Raw genomic sequence first — 20,837 nt, 5'->3', positions numbered from 1 at the left:
CTTCAGGAGGTCAACCTGAACTAAATACATGTTGAAATGTGTGCATAAGTCCTTTGGTTTAGGCGTGACACTCATTTTGAGTTTTTATTGCTTTAAATGCACTTTCAGGCCTAGTTGAGCACGTTTTGTGACTTTGAATGTACCTTCATAGGAATGAGTTGTGTAGTCAAATTAATGCTCATTTAGGCTTCAGGAGGTCAACCTGAACTAAATACATGTTGAAATGTGTGCATAAGTCCTTTGGTTTAGGCGTGACACTCATTTTCAGTTTTTATTGCTTTAAATGCACTTTCAGTCCGAGTTGAGCCCGTTTTTTTACTTTGAATGTATCTTCATAGGAATAAGTTGTGTAGTCAAATTAATGGTGATTTAGGCTTCAGGAGGTCAACCTGAACTAAATACATGTTGAAATGTGTGCATAAGTCCTTTGGTTTAGGCGTGACACTCATTTTGAGTTTTTATTGCTTTAAATGCACTTTCAGGCCTAGTTGAGCACGTTTTGTGACTTTGAATGTTCCTTCATAGGAATGAGTTGTGTGGTCAAATTAACGCTCATTTGGGCTTCAGGAGGTCAACCTGAACTAAATAAATGTTGAAATGTGTGCATAAGTCATTTGGTCTAGGCGTGACACTCATTATGAACCATTGATGAAAATAAGTTTTATTTTTAAAAAAGCCAAAAAATGTGAAAGGGACGAAATTACAAATGTCCTGTGTGTTTCACATAGAGTACATACAGGCCAGCGATCCCGCTCCCTCTCTTTCTCTGTGACACACACGCTTCCGAGCGCGCCAGCACGCAGCAAGCACACACACAAAAGCACGCACACACCTCACACAAACGTACGCACAGACGAGCACGTATCGTAAACAACACACCAACGACTATTTAGATCAAAGAAACACTCACACATGTATGGGCACACGATCACGCGCGCGCAAACACACACACAAACTCATGAGAGGCACACACATCCGCACACGCTACGCGTGTAAACAACATTTGGACACTGATTGAAGATCAAAGACTAACCCACGTGGAAGACTGAAAGATGCACAGCCAATCACCTAGGCTTTGCATCTTTTCACCTCCCCCTGCTCTCACACCACGTGGGCTAGATCCACTCGGGCTGTCATTGGTGGACGTCGTCGGTGTCAGAACAAATCAAGTGCAAGCAAAAGTTAAAACCTCTGAGTAATTCGTCATTTTTATCCGAATACAGTACTTTTTTTTGGGGGGGGGGGGTGCGCACAACACACACGCGCACACACACACGCACACACACACGCACGCACCCACACAAACACACACAAACACACGCACACACCTACACACTCTCACACACGCACGCACACATACACTAGCACGCATCGGAAACAACACTTTAGACGTTGAAATGTGTGCAGACGTCCTTTGGTTTAGGCATGACACTCAATTTTAGTTTTTATTGATTCAAATGCATTTTCAGACAGAGCAGGGCACTTACTGACTTTGAATGTATCTTCATGGGAATGAGTTGTGTGATCAAATTAATGCTCATTTAGGCTTCAGGAGGTCAACCTGAACTAAATACATGTTGAAATGTGTGCATAAGTCCTTTGGTTTAGGCGTGACACTCATTTTCAGTTTTTATTGCTTTAAATGCACTTTCAGTCCGAGTTGAGCCCGTTTTTTTACTTTGAATGTATCTTCATAGGAATAAGTTGTGTAGTCAAATTAATGGTGATTTAGGCTTCAGGAGGTCAACCTGAACTAAATACATGTTGAAATGTGTGCATAAGTCCTTTGGTTTAGGCGTGACACTCATTTTCAGTTTTTATTGCTTTAAATGCACTTTCAGTCCTAGTTGAGCCCGTTTTTTTACTTTGAATGTATCTTCATAGGATTAAGTTGTGTAGTCAAATTAATGGTGATTTAGGCTTCAGGAGGTCAACCTGAACTAAATACATGTTGAAATGTGTGCATAAGTCCTTTGGTTTAGGCGTGACACTCATTTTGAGTTTTTATTGCTTTAAATGCACTTTCAGGCCTAGTTGAGCACGTTTTGTGACTTTGAATGTACCTTCATAGGAATGAGTTGTGTAGTCGAATTAATGCTCATTTAGGCTTCAGGAGGTCAACCCGAACTAAATACATGTTGAAATGTGTGCATAAGGCCTTTGGTTTAGGCGTGACACTCATTTTGAGTTTTTATTGCTTTAAATGCATTTTCAGGCCGAGTAGAGCACGTTTTTTTACTTTGTATGTATCTTCATAGGAATAAGTTGTGTAGTCAAATTAATGCTCATTTAGGCTTCAGGAGGTCAACCTGAACTAAATACATGTTGAAATGTGTGCATAAGTCCTTTGGTTTAGGCGTGACACTCATTTTCAGTTTTTATTGCTTTAAATGCACTTTCAGTCCGAGTTGAGCCCGTTTTTTTACTTTGAATGTATCTTCATAGGAATAAGTTGTGTAGTCAAATTAATGCTCATTTAGGCTTCAGAATGTCAACCTGAACTAAATACATGTTGAAATGTGTGCATAAGTCCTTTGGTTTAGGCGTGACACTCATTTTCAGTTTTTATTGCTTTAAATGCACTTTCAGTCCGAGTTGAGCCCGTTTTTTTACTTTGAATGTATCTTCATAGGAATAAGTTGTGTAGTCAAATTAATGCTCATTTAGGCTTCAGAATGTCAACCTGAACTAAATACATGTTGAAATGTGTGCATAAGTCCTTTGGTTTAGGCGTGACACTCATTTTGAGTTTTTATTGCTTTAAATGCACTTTCAGGCCTAGTTGAGCTCGTTTTGTGACTTTGAATATATCTTCATAGAAATGAGTTGTATAGACAAAATATGGTGATTTAGGCTTCAGGAGGTCAACCTGAACTAAATACATGTTGAAATGTGTGCATAAGTCCTTTGGTTTAGGCGTGACACTCATTTTGAGTTTTTATTGCTTTAAATGCACTTTCAGGCCTAGTTGAGCACGTTTTGTGACTTTGAATGTACCTTCATAGGAATGAGTTGTGTAGTCAAATTAATGCTCATTTAGGCTTCAGGAGGTCAACCTGAACTAAATACATGTTGAAATGTGTGCATAAGTCCTTTGGTTTAGGCGTGACACTCATTTTCAGTTTTTATTGCTTTAAATGCACTTTCAGTCCGAGTTGAGCCCGTTTTTTTACTTTGAATGTATCTTCATAGGAATAAGTTGTGTAGTCAAATTAATGGTGATTTAGGCTCCAGGAGGTCAACCTGAACTAAATACATGTTGAAATGTGTGCATAAGTCCTTTGGTTTAGGCGTGACACTCATTTTCAGTTTTTATTGCTTTAAATGCACTTTCAGTCCGAGTTGAGCCCGTTTTTTTACTTTGAATGTATCTTCATAGGAATAAGTTGTGTAGTCAAATTAATGGTGATTTAGGCTTCAGGAGGTCAACCTGAACTAAATACATGTTGAAATGTGTGCATAAGTCCTTTGGTTTAGGCGTGACACTCATTTTGAGTTTTTATTGCTTTAAATGCACTTTCAGGCCTAGTTGAGCACGTTTTGTGACTTTGAATGTTCCTTCATAGGAATGAGTTGTGTGGTCAAATTAACGCTCATTTGGGCTTCAGGAGGTCAACCTGAACTAAATAAATGTTGAAATGTGTGCATAAGTCATTTGGTCTAGGCGTGACACTCATTATGAACCATTGATGAAAATAAGTTTTATTTTTAAAAAAGCCAAAAAATGTGAAAGGGACGAAATTACAAATGTCCTGTGTGTTTCACATAGAGTACATACAGGCCAGCGATCCCGCTCCCTCTCTTTCTCTGTGACACACACGCTTCCGAGCGCGCCAGCACGCAGCAAGCACACACACAAAAGCACGCACACACCTCACACAAACGTACGCACAGACGAGCACGTATCGTAAACAACACACCAACGATGATTTAGATCAAAGAAACACTCACACATGTATGGGCACACGATCACGCGCGCGCAAACACACACACAAACTCATGAGAGGCACACACATCCGCACACGCTACGCATGTAAACAACATTTGGACACTGATTGAAGATCAAAGACTAACCCACGTGGAAGACTGAAAGATGCACAGCCAATCACCTAGGCTTTGCATCTTTTCACCTCCCCCTGCTCTCACACCACGTGGGCTAGATCCACTCGGGCTGTCATTGGTGGACGTCGTCGGTGTGAGAACAAATCAAGTGCAAGCAAAAGTTAAAACCTCTGAGTAATTCGTCATTTTTATCCGAATACAGTACTTTTTTTTTGGGGGGGGGGTGTGCGCACAACACACACACGCACGCACCCACACAAACACACACAAACACACGCACACACCTACACACTCTCACACACGCACGCACACATACACTAGCACGCATCGGAAACAACACTTTAGACGTTGAAATGTGTGCAGACGTCCTTTGGTTTAGGCATGACACTCAATTTTAGTTTTTATTGATTCAAATGCATTTTCAGACAGAGCAGGGCACTTACTGACTTTGAATGTATCTTCATGGGAATGAGTTGTGTGATCAAATTAATGCTCATTTAGGCTTCAGGAGGTCAACCTAAACTAAATACATGTTGAAATGTGTGCATAAGTCCTTTGATTTAGGCGTGAAACTCATTTTGAGATTTTATTGCTTTAAATGCACTTTCAGGCCTAGTTGAGCACGTTTTGTGACTTTGAATGTACCTTCATAGTAATGAGTTGTATAGACAAAATAATGCTCATTTAGGCTTCAGAATGTCAACCTGAATTAAATACATGTTGAAATGTGTGTATAAGTCCTTTGGTTTAGGCGTGACACTCAATTTGAGTTTTTTTTGCTTTAAATGCATTTTCAGGCCGAGTAGAGCACATTTTTTTACTTTAAATGTAGGTTTAGGTGTGACACTCATTTTGATTTTTTCTTGCTTTAAATGCATTTTCAGGCCGAGTAGAGCACGTTTTGTGACTTTGAATGTACCTTCATAGGAATGAGTTGTGTAGTCAAATTAATGCTCATTTAGGCTTCAGGAGGTCAACCTGAACTAAATACATGTTGAAATGTGTGCATAAGTCCTTTGGTTTAGGCGTGACACTCATTTTCAGTTTTTATTGCTTTAAATGCACTTTCAGTCCGAGTTGAGCCCGTTTTTTTACTTTGAATGTATCTTCATAGGAATAAGTTGTGTAGTCAAATTAATGGTGATTTAGGCTTCAGGAGGTCAACCTGAACTAAATACATGTTGAAATGTGTGCATAAGTCCTTTGGTTTAGGCGTGACACTCATTTTCAGTTTTTATTGCTTTAAATGCACTTTCAGTCCGAGTTGAGCCCGTTTTTTTACTTTGAATGTATCTTCATAGGATTAAGTTGTGTAGTCAAATTAATGGTGATTTAGGCTTCAGGAGGTCAACCTGAACTAAATACATGTTGAAATGTGTGCATAAGTCCTTTGGTTTAAGCGTGACACTCATTTTGAGTTTTTATTGCTTTAAATGCACTTTCAGGCCTAGTTGAGCACGTTTTGTGACTTTGAATGTACCTTCATAGGAATGAGTTGTGTAGTCGAATTAATGCTCATTTAGGCTCCAGGAGGTCAACCTGAACTAAATACATGTTGAAATGTGTGCATAAGTCCTTTGGTTTAGGCGTGACACTCATTTTCAGTTTTTATTGCTTTAAATGTACTTTCAGTCCGAGTTGAGCCCGTTTTTTTCCTTTGAATGTTCCTTCATAGGAATGAGTTGTGTAGTCAAATTAATGCTCATTTAGGCTTCAGGAGGTCAACCCGAACTAAATACATGTTGAAATGTGTGCATAAGGCCTTTGGTTTAGGCGTGACACTCATTTTGAGTTTTTATTGCTTTAAATGCATTTTCAGGCCGAGTAGAGCACGTTTTTTTACTTTGTATGTATCTTCATAGGAATAAGTTGTGTAGTCAAATTAATGCTCATTTAGGCTTCAGGAGGTCAACCTGAACTAAATACATGTTGAAATGTGTGCATAAGTCCTTTGGTTTAGGCGTGACACTCATTTTCAGTTTTTATTGCTTTAAATGCACTTTCAGTCCGAGTCGAGCCCGTTTTTTGACTTTGAATGTATCTTCATAGGAATAAGTTGTGTAGTCAAATTAATGCTCATTTAGGCTTCAGAATGTCAACCTGAACTAAATACATGTTGAAATGTGTGCATAAGTCCTTTGGTTTAGGCGTGACACTCATTTTCAGTTTTTATTGCTTTAAATGCACTTTCAGTCCGAGTTGAGCCCGTTTTTTTACTTTGAATGTATCTTCATAGGAATAAGTTGTGTAGTCAAATTAATGCTCATTTAGGCTTCAGAATGTCAACCTGAACTAAATACATGTTGAAATGTGTGCATAAGTCCTTTGGTTTAGGCGTGACACTCATTTTGAGTTTTTATTGCTTTAAATGCACTTTCAGGCCTAGTTGAGCACGTTTTGTGACTTTGAATATATCTTCATAGAAATGAGTTGTATAGACAAAATATGGTGATTTAGGCTTCAGGAGGTCAACCTGAACTAAATACATGTTGAAATGTGTGCATAAGTCCTTTGGTTTAGGCGTGACACTCATTTTGAGTTTTTATTGCTTTAAATGCACTTTCAGGCCTAGTTGAGCACGTTTTGTGACTTTGAATGTACCTTCATAGGAATGAGTTGTGTAGTCAAATTAATGCTCATTTAGGCTTCAGGAGGTCAACCTGAACTAAATACATGTTGAAATGTGTGCATAAGTCCTTTGGTTTAGGCGTGACACTCATTTTCAGTTTTTATTGCTTTAAATGCACTTTCAGTCCGAGTTGAGCCCGTTTTTTTACTTTGAATGTATCTTCATAGGAATAAGTTGTGTAGTCAAATTAATGGTGATTTAGGCTCCAGGAGGTCAACCTGAACTAAATACATGTTGAAATGTGTGCATAAGTCCTTTGGTTTAGGCGTGACACTCATTTTCAGTTTTTATTGCTTTAAATGCACTTTCAGTCCGAGTTGAGCCCGTTTTTTTACTTTGAATGTATCTTCATAGGAATAAGTTGTGTAGTCAAATTAATGGTGATTTAGGCTTCAGGAGGTCAACCTGAACTAAATACATGTTGAAATGTGTGCATAAGTCCTTTGGTTTAGGCGTGACACTCATTTTGAGTTTTTATTGCTTTAAATGCACTTTCAGGCCTAGTTGAGCACGTTTTGTGACTTTGAATGTTCCTTCATAGGAATGAGTTGTGTGGTCAAATTAACGCTCATTTGGGCTTCAGGAGGTCAACCTGAACTAAATAAATGTTGAAATGTGTGCATAAGTCATTTGGTCTAGGCGTGACACTCATTATGAACCATTGATGAAAATAAGTTTTATTTTTAAAAAAGCCAAAAAATGTGAAAGGGACGAAATTACAAATGTCCTGTGTGTTTCACATAGAGTACATACAGGCCAGCGATCCCGCTCCCTCTCTTTCTCTGTGACACACACGCTTCCGAGCGCGCCAGCACGCAGCAAGCACACACACAAAAGCACGCACACACCTCACACAAACGTACGCACAGACGAGCACGTATCGTAAACAACACACCAACGACTATTTAGATCAAAGAAACACTCACACATGTATGGGCACACGATCACGCGCGCGCAAAAACACACACAAACTCATGAGAGGCACACACATCCGCACACGCTACGCGTGTAAACAACATTTGGACACTGATTGAAGATCAAAGACTAACCCACGTGGAAGACTGAAAGATGCACAGCCAATCACCTAGGCTTTGCATCTTTTCACCTCCCCCTGCTCTCACACCACGTGGGCTAGATCCACTCGGGCTGTCATTGGTGGACGTCGTCGGTGTCAGAACAAATCAAGTGCAAGCAAAAGTTAAAACCTCTGAGTAATTCGTCATTTTTATCCGAATACAGTACTTTTTTTTGGGGGGGGGGGGTGCGCACAACACACACACGCACACACACACGCACACACACACGCACGCACCCACACAAACACACACAAACACACGCACACACCTACACACTCTCACACACGCACGCACACATACACTAGCACGCATCGGAAACAACACTTTAGACGTTGAAATGTGTGCAGACGTCCTTTGGTTTAGGCATGACACTCAATTTTAGTTTTTATTGATTCAAATGCATTTTCAGACAGAGCAGGGCACTTACTGACTTTGAATGTATCTTCATGGGAATGAGTTGTGTGATCAAATTAATGCTCATTTAGGCTTCAGGAGGTCAACCTGAACTAAATACATGTTGAAATGTGTGCATAAGTCCTTTGGTTTAGGCGTGACACTCAATTTGAGTTTTTATTGCTTTAAAATGCACTTTCAGGCCTAGTTGAGCACGTTTTGTGACTTTGAATGTATCTTCATAGGAATGAGTTGTGTGATCAAATTAATGCTCATTTAGGCTTCAGGACGTCAACCTGAACTAAATACATGTTGAAATGTGTGCATAAGTCCTTTGGTTTAGGCGTGACACTCATTTTGAGTTTTTATTGCTTTAAATGCACTTTCAGTCCGAGTAGAGCACGTTTTTTTACTTTGAATGTTCCTTCATAGGAATGAGTTGTGTAGTCAAATTAATGCTCATTTAGGCTTCAGGAGGTCAACCTGAACTAAATACATGTTGAAATGTGTGCATAAGGCCTTTGGTTTAGGCGTGACACTCATTTTCAGTTTTTATTGCTTTAAATGCACTTTCAGGCCTAGTTGAGCCCGTTTTTTTACTTTGAATGTTCCTTCATAGGAATGAGTTGTGTAGTCAAATTAATGCTCATTTAGGCTTCAGGAGGTCAACCTGAACTAAATACATGTTGAAATGGGTGCATAAGGCCTTTGGTTTAGGCGTGACACTCATTTTGAGTTTTTATTGCTTTAAATGCACTTTCAGTCCGAGTTGAGCCCGTTTTTTTACTTTGAATGTATCTTCATAGGAATGAGTTGTGTAGTCAAATTAATGCTCATTTAGGCTTCAGAATGTCAACCTGAACTAAATACATGTTGAAATGTGTGCATAAGTCCTTTGGTTTAGGCGTGACACTCATTTTGAGTTTTTATTGCTTTAAAATGCACTTTAAGGCCTAGTTGAGCACGTTTTGTGACTTTGAATGTACCTTCATAGGAATGAGTTGTGTAGTCAAATTAATGCTCATTTAGGCTTCAGGAGGTCAACCTGAACTAAATACATGTTGAAATGTGTGCATAAGTCCTTTGGTTTAGGCGTGACACTCATTTTCAGTTTTTATTGCTTTAAATGCACTTTCAGGCCGAGTTGAGCACGTTATGTGACTTTGAATGTACCTTCATAGGAATGAGTTGTGTAGTCAAATTAATGCTCATTTAGGCTTCAGGAGGTCAACCTGAAATAAATACATGTTGAAATGTGTGCATAAGTCCTTTGGTTTAGGCGTGACACTCATTTTCAGTTTTTATTGCTTTAAATGCACTTTCAGTCCGAGTTGAGCCCGTTTTTTTACTTTGAATGTATCTTCATAGCAATAAGTTTTGTAGTCAAATTAATGCTCATTTAGGCTTCAGAATGTCAACCTGAACTAAATACATGTTGAAATGTGTGCATAAGTCCTTTGGTTTAGGCGTGACACTCATTTTGAGTTTTTATTGCTTTAAATGCACTTTCAGGCCTAGTTGAACACGTTTTGTGACTTTGAATGTACCTTCACAGGAATCAGTTGTGTAGTCAAATTAATGCTCATTTAGGCTTCAGGAGGTCAACCTGAACCAAATACATGTTGAAATGTGTGCATAAGTCCTTTGGTTTAGGCATGACACTCATTTTCAGTTTTTATTGCTTTAAATGTACTTTCAGTCCGAGTTGAGCCCGTTTTTTTCCTTTGAATGTTCCTTCATAGGAATGAGTTGTGTAGTCAAATTAATGCTCATTTAGGCTTCAGGAGGTCAACCTGAACTAAATACATGTTGAAATGTGTGCATAAGGCCTTTGGTTTAGGCGTGGCACTCATTTTGAGTTTTTATTGCTTTAAATGCACTTTCAGGCCTAGTTGAGCCCGTTTTTTTACTTTGAATGTATCTTCATAGGAATAAGTTGTGTAGTCAAATTAATGGTGATTTAGGCTCCAGGAGGTCAACCTGAACTAAATACATGTTGAAATGTGTGCATAAGTCCTTTGGTTTAGGCGTGACACTCATTTTCAGTTTTTATTGCTTTAAATGCACTTTCAGTCCGAGTTGAGCCCGTTTTTTTACTTTGAATGTATCTTCATAGGAATAAGTTGTGTAGTCAAATTAATGGTGATTTAGGCTTCAGGAGGTCAACCTGAACTAAATACATGTTGAAATGTGTGCATAAGTCCTTTGGTTTAGGCGTGACACTCATTTTGAGTTTTTATTGCTTTAAATGCACTTTCAGGCCTAGTTGAGCACGTTTTGTGACTTTGAATGTTCCTTCATAGGAATGAGTTGTGTGGTCAAATTAACGCTCATTTGGGCTTCAGGAGGTCAACCTGAACTAAATAAATGTTGAAATGTGTGCATAAGTCATTTGGTCTAGGCGTGACACTCATTATGAACCATTGATGAAAATAAGTTTTATTTTTAAAAAAGCCAAAAAATGTGAAAGGGACGAAATTACAAATGTCCTGTGTGTTTCACATAGAGTACATACAGGCCAGCGATCCCGCTCCCTCTCTTTCTCTGTGACACACACGCTTCCGAGCGCGCCAGCACGCAGCAAGCACACACACAAAAGCACGCACACACCTCACACAAACGTACGCACAGACGAGCACGTATCGTAAACAACACACCAACGACTATTTAGATCAAAGAAACACTCACACATGTATGGGCACACGATCACGCGCGCGCAAAAACACACACAAACTCATGAGAGGCACACACATCCGCACACGCTACGCGTGTAAACAACATTTGGACACTGATTGAAGATCAAAGACTAACCCACGTGGAAGACTGAAAGATGCACAGCCAATCACCTAGGCTTTGCATCTTTTCACCTCCCCCTGCTCTCACACCACGTGGGCTAGATCCACTCGGGCTGTCATTGGTGGACGTCGTCGGTGTCAGAACAAATCAAGTGCAAGCAAAAGTTAAAACCTCTGAGTAATTCGTCATTTTTATCCGAATACAGTACTTTTTTTTGGGGGGGGGGGGTGCGCACAACACACACACGCACACACACACGCACACACACACGCACGCACCCACACAAACACACACAAACACACGCACACACCTACACACTCTCACACACGCACGCACACATACACTAGCACGCATCGGAAACAACACTTTAGACGTTGAAATGTGTGCAGACGTCCTTTGGTTTAGGCATGACACTCAATTTTAGTTTTTATTGATTCAAATGCATTTTCAGACAGAGCAGGGCACTTACTGACTTTGAATGTATCTTCATGGGAATGAGTTGTGTGATCAAATTAATGCTCATTTAGGCTTCAGGAGGTCAACCTGAACTAAATACATGTTGAAATGTGTGCATAAGTCCTTTGGTTTAGGCGTGACACTCAATTTGAGTTTTTATTGCTTTAAAATGCACTTTCAGGCCTAGTTGAGCACGTTTTGTGACTTTGAATGTATCTTCATAGGAATGAGTTGTGTGATCAAATTAATGCTCATTTAGGCTTCAGGACGTCAACCTGAACTAAATACATGTTGAAATGTGTGCATAAGTCCTTTGGTTTAGGCGTGACACTCATTTTGAGTTTTTATTGCTTTAAATGCACTTTCAGTCCGAGTAGAGCACGTTTTTTTACTTTGAATGTTCCTTCATAGGAATGAGTTGTGTAGTCAAATTAATGCTCATTTAGGCTTCAGGAGGTCAACCTGAACTAAATACATGTTGAAATGTGTGCATAAGGCCTTTGGTTTAGGCGTGACACTCATTTTCAGTTTTTATTGCTTTAAATGCACTTTCAGGCCTAGTTGAGCCCGTTTTTTTACTTTGAATGTTCCTTCATAGGAATGAGTTGTGTAGTCAAATTAATGCTCATTTAGGCTTCAGGAGGTCAACCTGAACTAAATACATGTTGAAATGGGTGCATAAGGCCTTTGGTTTAGGCGTGACACTCATTTTGAGTTTTTATTGCTTTAAATGCACTTTCAGTCCGAGTTGAGCCCGTTTTTTTACTTTGAATGTATCTTCATAGGAATGAGTTGTGTAGTCAAATTAATGCTCATTTAGGCTTCAGAATGTCAACCTGAACTAAATACATGTTGAAATGTGTGCATAAGTCCTTTGGTTTAGGCGTGACACTCATTTTGAGTTTTTATTGCTTTAAAATGCACTTTAAGGCCTAGTTGAGCACGTTTTGTGACTTTGAATGTACCTTCATAGGAATGAGTTGTGTAGTCAAATTAATGCTCATTTAGGCTTCAGGAGGTCAACCTGAACTAAATACATGTTGAAATGTGTGCATAAGTCCTTTGGTTTAGGCGTGACACTCATTTTCAGTTTTTATTGCTTTAAATGCACTTTCAGGCCGAGTTGAGCACGTTATGTGACTTTGAATGTACCTTCATAGGAATGAGTTGTGTAGTCAAATTAATGCTCATTTAGGCTTCAGGAGGTCAACCTGAAATAAATACATGTTGAAATGTGTGCATAAGTCCTTTGGTTTAGGCGTGACACTCATTTTCAGTTTTTATTGCTTTAAATGCACTTTCAGTCCGAGTTGAGCCCGTTTTTTTACTTTGAATGTATCTTCATAGCAATAAGTTTTGTAGTCAAATTAATGCTCATTTAGGCTTCAGAATGTCAACCTGAACTAAATACATGTTGAAATGTGTGCATAAGTCCTTTGGTTTAGGCGTGACACTCATTTTGAGTTTTTATTGCTTTAAATGCACTTTCAGGCCTAGTTGAACACGTTTTGTGACTTTGAATGTACCTTCACAGGAATCAGTTGTGTAGTCAAATTAATGCTCATTTAGGCTTCAGGAGGTCAACCTGAACCAAATACATGTTGAAATGTGTGCATAAGTCCTTTGGTTTAGGCATGACACTCATTTTCAGTTTTTATTGCTTTAAATGTACTTTCAGTCCGAGTTGAGCCCGTTTTTTTCCTTTGAATGTTCCTTCATAGGAATGAGTTGTGTAGTCAAATTAATGCTCATTTAGGCTTCAGGAGGTCAACCTGAACTAAATACATGTTGAAATGTGTGCATAAGGCCTTTGGTTTAGGCGTGGCACTCATTTTGAGTTTTTATTGCTTTAAATGCACTTTCAGGCCTAGTTGAGCACGTTTTGTGACTTTGAATGTACCTTCATAGGAATGAGTTGTGTAGTCAAATTAATGCTCATTTAGGCTTCAGGAGGTCAACCTGAACTAAATACATGTTGAAATGTGTGCATAAGTCCTTTGGTTTAGGCGTGACACTCATTTTCAGTTTTTATTGCTTTAAATGCACTTTCAGTCCGAGTTGAGCCCGTTTTTTTACTTTGAATGTATCTTCATAGGAATAAGTTGTGTAGTTAAATTAATGCTCATTTAGGCTTCAGAATGTCAACCTGAACTAAATACATGTTGAAATGTGTGCATAAGTCCTTTGGTTTAGGCGTGACACTCATTTTGAGTTTTTATTGATTCAAATGCATTTTCAGACAGAGCAGGGCACTTACTGACTTTGAATGTATCTTCATGGGAATGAGTTGTGTGATCAAATTAATGCTCATTTAGGCTTCAGGAGGTCAACCTAAACTAAATACATGTTGAAATGTGTGCATAAGTCCTTTGGTTTAGGCGTGACACTCATTTTCAGTTTTTATTGCTTTAAATGCACTTTCAGGCCTAGTTGAGCACGTTTTGTGACTTTGAATGTACCTTCATAGGAATGAGTTGTATAGACAAAATAATGCTCATTTAGGCTTCAGAATGTCAACCTGAATTAAATACATGTTGAAATGTGTGTATAAGTCCTTTGGTTTAGGCGTGACACTCAATTTGAGTTTTTATTGCTTTAAATGCATTTTCAGGCCGAGTAGAGCACATTTTTTTACTTTAAATGTAGGTTTAGGTGTGACACTCATTTTGATTTTTTCTTGCTTTAAATGCATTTTCAGGCCGAGTAGAGCACGTTTTGTGACTTTGAATGTACCTTCATAGGAATGAGTTGTGTAGTCAAATTAATGCTCATTTAGGCTTCAGGAGGTCAACCTGAACTAAATACATGTTGAAATGTGTGCATAAGTCCTTTGGTTTAGGCGTGACACTCATTTTCAGTTTTTATTGCTTTAAATGCACTTTCAGTCCGAGTTGAGCCCGTTTTTTTACTTTGAATGTATCTTCATAGGAATAAGTTGTGTAGTCAAATTAATGCTCATTTAGGCTTCAGGAGGTCAACCTGAACTAAATACATGTTGAAATGTGTGCATAAGTCCTTTGGTTTAGGCGTGACACTCATTTTCAGTTTTTATTGCTTTAAATGCACTTTCAGTCCGAGTTGAGCCCGTTTTTTTACTTTGAATGTATCTTCATAGGAATAAGTTGTGTAGTCAAATTAATGCTCATTTAGGCTTCAGAATGTCAACCTGAACTAAATACATGTTGAAATGTGTGCATAAGTCCTTTGGTTTAGGCGTGACACTCATTTTGAGTTTTTATTGCTTTAAATGCACTTTCAGGCCTAGTTGAGCACATTTTGTGACTTTGAATATATCTTCATAGGAATGAGTTGTATAGACAAAATAATGGTGATTTAGGGTTCAGGAGGTCAACCTGAACTAAATACATGTTGAAATGTGTGCATAAGACCTTTGGTTTAGGCGTGACACTCATTTTGTGTTTTTATTGCTTTAAATGCACTTTCAGGCCTAGTTGAGCACGTTTTGTGACTTTGAATGTACCTTCATAGGAATGAGTTGTGTAGTCAAATTAATGCTCATTTAGGCTTCAGGAGGTCAACCTGAACTAAATACATGTTGAAATGTGTGCATAAGTCCTTTGGTTTAGGCGTGACACTCATTTTCAGTTTTTATTAGTTTAAATGCACTTTCAGTCTGAGTTGAGCCCGTTTTTTTACTTTGAATGTATCTTCATAGGAATAAGTTGTGTAGTCAAATTAATGCTCATTTAGGCTTCAGAATGTCAACTTGAACTAAATACATGTTGAAATGTGTGCATAAGTCCTTTGGTTTAGGCGTGACACTCATTTTGAGTTTTTATTGCTTTAAATGCACTTTCAGGCCTAGTTGAGCACGTTTTGTGACTTTGAATGTATCTTCATAGGAATGAGTTGTGTGATCAAATTAATGCTCATTTAGGCTTCAGGACGTCAACCTGAACTAAATACATGTTGAAATGTGTGCATAAGTCCTTTGGTTTAGGCGTGACACTCATTTTGAGTTTTTATTGCTTTAAATGCACTTTCAGTCCGAGTAGAGCACGTTTTTTTACTTTGAATGTATCTTCATAGGAATAAGTTGTGTAGTCAAATTAATGGTGATTTAGGCTTCAGGACGTCAACCTGAACTAAATACATGTTGAAATGTGTGCATAAGTCCTTTGGTTTAGGCGTGACACTCATTTTGAGTTTTTATTGCTTTAAATGCACTTTCAGGCCTAGTTGAGCACGTTTTGTGACTTTGAATGTACCTTCATAGGATTGAGTTGTGTAGTCAAATTAATGCTCATTTAGGCTTCAGGAGGTCAACCTGAACTAAATACATGTTGAAATGTGTGCATAAGTCCTTTGGTTTAGGCGTGACACTCATTTTCAGTTTTTATTGCTTTAAATGCACTTTCAGGCCTAGTTGAGCACGTTATGTGACTTTGAATGTACCTTCATAGGAATGAGTTGTGTAGTCAAATTAATGCTCATTTAGGCTTCAGGAGGTCAACCTGAACTAAATACATGTTGAAATGTGTGCATAAGTCCTTTGGTTTAGGCGTGACACTCATTTTCAGTTTTTATTGCTTTAAATGTACTTTCAGTCCGAGTTGAGCCCGTTTTTTTACTTTGAATGTTCCTTCATAGGAATGAGTTGTGTAGTCAAATTAATGCTCATTTAGGCTTCAGGAGGTCAACCTGAACTAAATACATGTTGAAATGTGTGCATAAGGCCTTTGGTTTAGGCGTGACACTCATTTTCAGTTTTTATTGCTTTAAATGCACTTTCAGGCCTAGTTGAGCCCGTTTTTTTACTTTGAATGTTCCTTCATAGGAATGAGTTGTGTAGTCAAATTAATGCTCATTTAGGCTTCAGAATGTCAACCTGAACTAAATACATGTTGAAATGTGTGCATAAGTCCTTTGGTTTAGGCGTGACACTCATTTTGAGTTTTTATTGCTTTAAAATGCACTTTAAGGCCTAGTTGAGCACGTTTTGTGACTTTGAATGTACCTTCATAGGAATGAGTTGTGTAGTCAAATTAATGCTCATTTAGGCTTCAGGAGGTCAACCTGAACTAAATACATGTTGAAATGTGTGCATAAGTCCTTTGGTTTAGGCGTGACACTCATTTTCAGTTTTTATTGCTTTAAATGCACTTTCAGGCCGAGTTGAGCACGTTATGTGACTTTGAATGTACCTTCATAGGAATGAGTTGTGTAGTCAAATTAATGCTCATTTAGGCTTCAGGAGGTCAACCTGAAATAAATACATGTTGAAATGTGTGCATAAGTCCTTTGGTTTAGGCGTGACACTCATTTTCAGTTTTTATTGCTTTAAATGCACTTTCAGTCCGAGTTGAGCCCGTTTTTTTACTTTGAATGTATCTTCATAGCAATAAGTTTTGTAGTCAAATTAATGCTCATTTAGGCTTCAGAATGTCAACCTGAACTAAATACATGTTGAAATGTGTGCATAAGTCCTTTGGTTTAGGCGTGACACTCATTTTGAGTTTTTATTGCTTTAAATGCACTTTCAGGCCTAGTTGAACACGTTTTGTGACTTTGAATGTACCTTCACAGGAATCAGTTGTGTAGTCAAATTAATGCTCATTTAGGCTTCAGGAGGTCAACCTGAACTAAATACATGTTGAAATGTGTGCATAAGTCCTTTGGTTTAGGCATGACACTCATTTTCAGTTTTTATTGCTTTAAATGTACTTTCAGTCCGAGTTGAGCCCGTTTTTTTCCTTTGAATGTTCCTTCATAGGAATGAGTTGTGTAGTCAAATTAATGCTCATTTAGGCTTCAGGAGGTCAACCTGAACTAAATACATGTTGAAATGTGTGCATAAGGCCTTTGGTTTAGGCGTGGCACTCATTTTGAGTTTTTATTGCTTTAAATGCACTTTCAGTCCGAGTTGAGCCCGTTTTTTTACTTTGAATGTATCTTCATAGGAATAAGTTGTGTAGTCAAATTAATGCTCATTTAGGCTTCAGAATGTCAACCTGAACTAAATACATGTTGAAATGTGTGCATAAGTCCTTTGGTTTAGGCGTGACACTCATTTTGAGTTTTTATTGATTCAAATGCATTTTCAGACAGAGCAGGGCACTTACTGACTTTGAATGTATCTTCATGGGAATGAGTTGTGTGATCAAATTAATGCTCATTTAGGCTTCAGGAGGTCAACCTAAACTAAATACATGTTGAAATGTGTGCATAAGTCCTTTGGTTTAGGCGTGACACTCATTTTCAGTTTTTATTGCTTTAAATGCACTTTCAGGCCTAGTTGAGCACGTTTTGTGACTTTGAATGTACCTTCATAGGAATGAGTTGTATAGACAAAATAATGGTCATTTAGGCTTCAGAATGTCAACCTGAATTAAATACATGTTGAAATGTGTGTATAAGTCCTTTGGTTTAGGCGTGACACTCAATTTGAGTTTTTATTGCTTTAAATGCATTTTCAGGCCGAGTAGAGCACATTTTTTTACTTTAAATGTAGGTTTAGGTGTGACACTCATTTTGATTTTTTCTTGCTTTAAATGCATTTTCAGGCCGAGTAGAGCACGTTTTGTGACTTTGAATGTACCTTCATAGGAATGAGTTGTGTAGTCAAATTAATGCTCATTTAGGCTTCAGGAGGTCAACCTGAACTAAATACATGTTGAAATGTGTGCATAAGTCCTTTGGTTTAGGCGTGACACTCATTTTCAGTTTTTATTGCTTTAAATGCACTTTCAGTCCGAGTTGAGCCCGTTTTTTTACTTTGAATGTATCTTCATAGGAATAAGTTGTGTAGTCAAATTAATGCTCATTTAGGCTTCAGGAGGTCAACCTGAACTAAATACATGTTGAAATGTGTGCATAAGTCCTTTGGTTTAGGCGTGACACTCATTTTCAGTTTTTATTGCTTTAAATGCACTTTCAGTCCGAGTTGAGCCCGTTTTTTTACTTTGAATGTATCTTCATAGGAATAAGTTGTGTAGTCAAATTAATGCTCATTTAGGCTTCAGAATGTCAACCTGAACTAAATACATGTTGAAATGTGTGCATAAGTCCTTTGGTTTAGGCGTGACACTCATTTTGAGTTTTTATTGCTTTAAATGCACTTTCAGGCCTAGTTGAGCACATTTTGTGACTTTGAATATATCTTCATAGGAATGAGTTGTATAGACAAAATAATGGTGATTTAGGGTTCAGGAGGTCAACCTGAACTAAATACATGTTGAAATGTGTGCATAAGACCTTTGGTTTAGGCGTGACACTCATTTTGTGTTTTTATTGCTTTAAATGCACTTTCAGGCCTAGTTGAGCACGTTTTGTGACTTTGAATGTACCTTCATAGGAATGAGTTGTGTAGTCAAATTAATGCTCATTTAGGCTTCAGGAGGTCAACCTGAACTAAATACATGTTGAAATGTGTGCATAAGTCCTTTGGTTTAGGCGTGACACTCATTTTCAGTTTTTATTAGTTTAAATGCACTTTCAGTCTGAGTTGAGCCCGTTTTTTTACTTTGAATGTATCTTCATAGGAATAAGTTGTGTAGTCAAATTAATGCTCATTTAGGCTTCAGAATGTCAACTTGAACTAAATACATGTTGAAATGTGTGCATAAGTCCTTTGGTTTAGGCGTGACACTCATTTTGAGTTTTTATTGCTTTAAATGCACTTTCAGGCCTAGTTGAGCACATTTTGTGACTTTGAATATATCTTCATAGGAATGAGTTGTATAGACAAAATAATGGTGATTTAGGCTTCAGGAGGTCAACCTGAACTAAATACATGTTGAAATGTGTGCATAAGACCTTTGGTTTAGACGTGACACTCATTTTGTGTTTTTATTGCTTTAAATGCACTTTCAGGCCTAGTTGAGCACGTTTTGTGACTTTGAATGTACCTTCATAGGAATGAGTTGTGTAGTCAAATTAATGCTCATTTAGGCTTCAGGAGGTCAACCTGAACTAAATACATGTTGAAATGTGTGCATAAGTCCTTTGGTTTAGGCGTGACACTCATTTTCAGTTTTTATTAGTTTAAATGCACTTTCAGTCTGAGTTGAGCCCGTTTTTTTACTTTGAATGTATCTTCATAGGAATAAGTTGTGTAGTCAAATTAATGCTCATTTAGGCTTCAGAATGTCAACTTGAACTAAATACATGTTGAAATGTGTGCATAAGTCCTTTGGTTTAGGCGTGACACTCATTTTCAGTTTTTATTGCTTTAAATGTACTTTCAGTCCGAGTTGAGCCCGTTTTTTTCCTTTGAATGTTCCTTCATAGGAATGAGTTGTGTAGTCAAATTAATGCTCATTTAGGCTTCAGGAGGTCAACCTGAACTAAATACATGTTGAAATGTGTGCATAAGGCCTTTGGTTTAGGCGTGGCACTCATTTTGAGTTTTTATTGCTTTAAATGCATTTTCAGGCCGAGTAGAGCACGTTTTTTTACTTTGAATGTATCTTCATAGGAATAAGTTGTGTAGTCAAATTAATGCTCATTTAGGCTTCAGGACGTCATCCTGAACTAAATACATGTTGAAATGTGTGCATAAGTCCTTTGGTTTAGGCGTGACACTCATTTTCAGTTTTTATTGCTTTAAATGCACTTTCAGTCCGAGTTGATCCCGTTTTTTTACTTTGAATGTATCTTCATAGGAATAAGTTGTGTAGTCAAATTAATGGTGATTTAGGCTTCAGGAGGTCAACCTGAACTAAATACATGTTGAAATGTGTGCATAAGTCCTTTGGTTTAGGCGTGACACTCATTTTCAGTTTTTATTGCTTTAAATGCACTTTCAGTCCGAGTTGAGCCCGTTTTTTTACTTTGAATGTATCTTCATAGGAATAAGTTGTGTAGTCAAATTAATGCTCATTTAGGCTTCAGAATGTCAACTTGAACTAAATACATGTTGAAATGTGTGCATAAGTCCTTTGGTTTAGGCGTGACACTCATTTTGAGTTTTTATTGCTTTAAATGCACTTTCAGGCCTAGTTGAGCACGTTTTGTGACTTTGAATGTACCTTCATAGGAATGAGTTGTGTAGTCGAATTAATGCTCATTTAGGCTTCAGGAGGTCAACCTGAACTAAATACATGTTGAAATGTGTGCATAAGTCCTTTGGTTTAGGCGTGACACTCATTTTGAGTTTTTATTGCTTTAAATGCACTTTCAGGCCTAGTTGAGCACGTTTTGTGACTTTGAATGTACCTTCATAGGAATGAGTTGTGTAGTCGAATTAATGCTCATTTAGGCTTCAGGAGGTCAACCTGAACTAAATACATGTTGAAATGTGTGCATAAGTCCTTTGGTTTAGGCGTGACACTCATTTTCAGTTTTTATTGCTTTAAATGTACTTTCAGTCCGAGTTGAGCCCGTTTTTTTCCTTTGAATGTTCCTTCATAGGAATGAGTTGTGTAGTCAAATTAATGCTCATTTAGGCTTCAGGAGGTCAACCC

Source organism: Hippocampus zosterae, chromosome 8 (genome assembly GCF_025434085.1).
Source record: "Hippocampus zosterae strain Florida chromosome 8, ASM2543408v3, whole genome shotgun sequence".
NCBI lineage: Eukaryota > Metazoa > Chordata > Actinopteri > Syngnathiformes > Syngnathidae > Hippocampus > Hippocampus zosterae.
Note: the sequence above shows the minus strand (reverse complement) of the source record.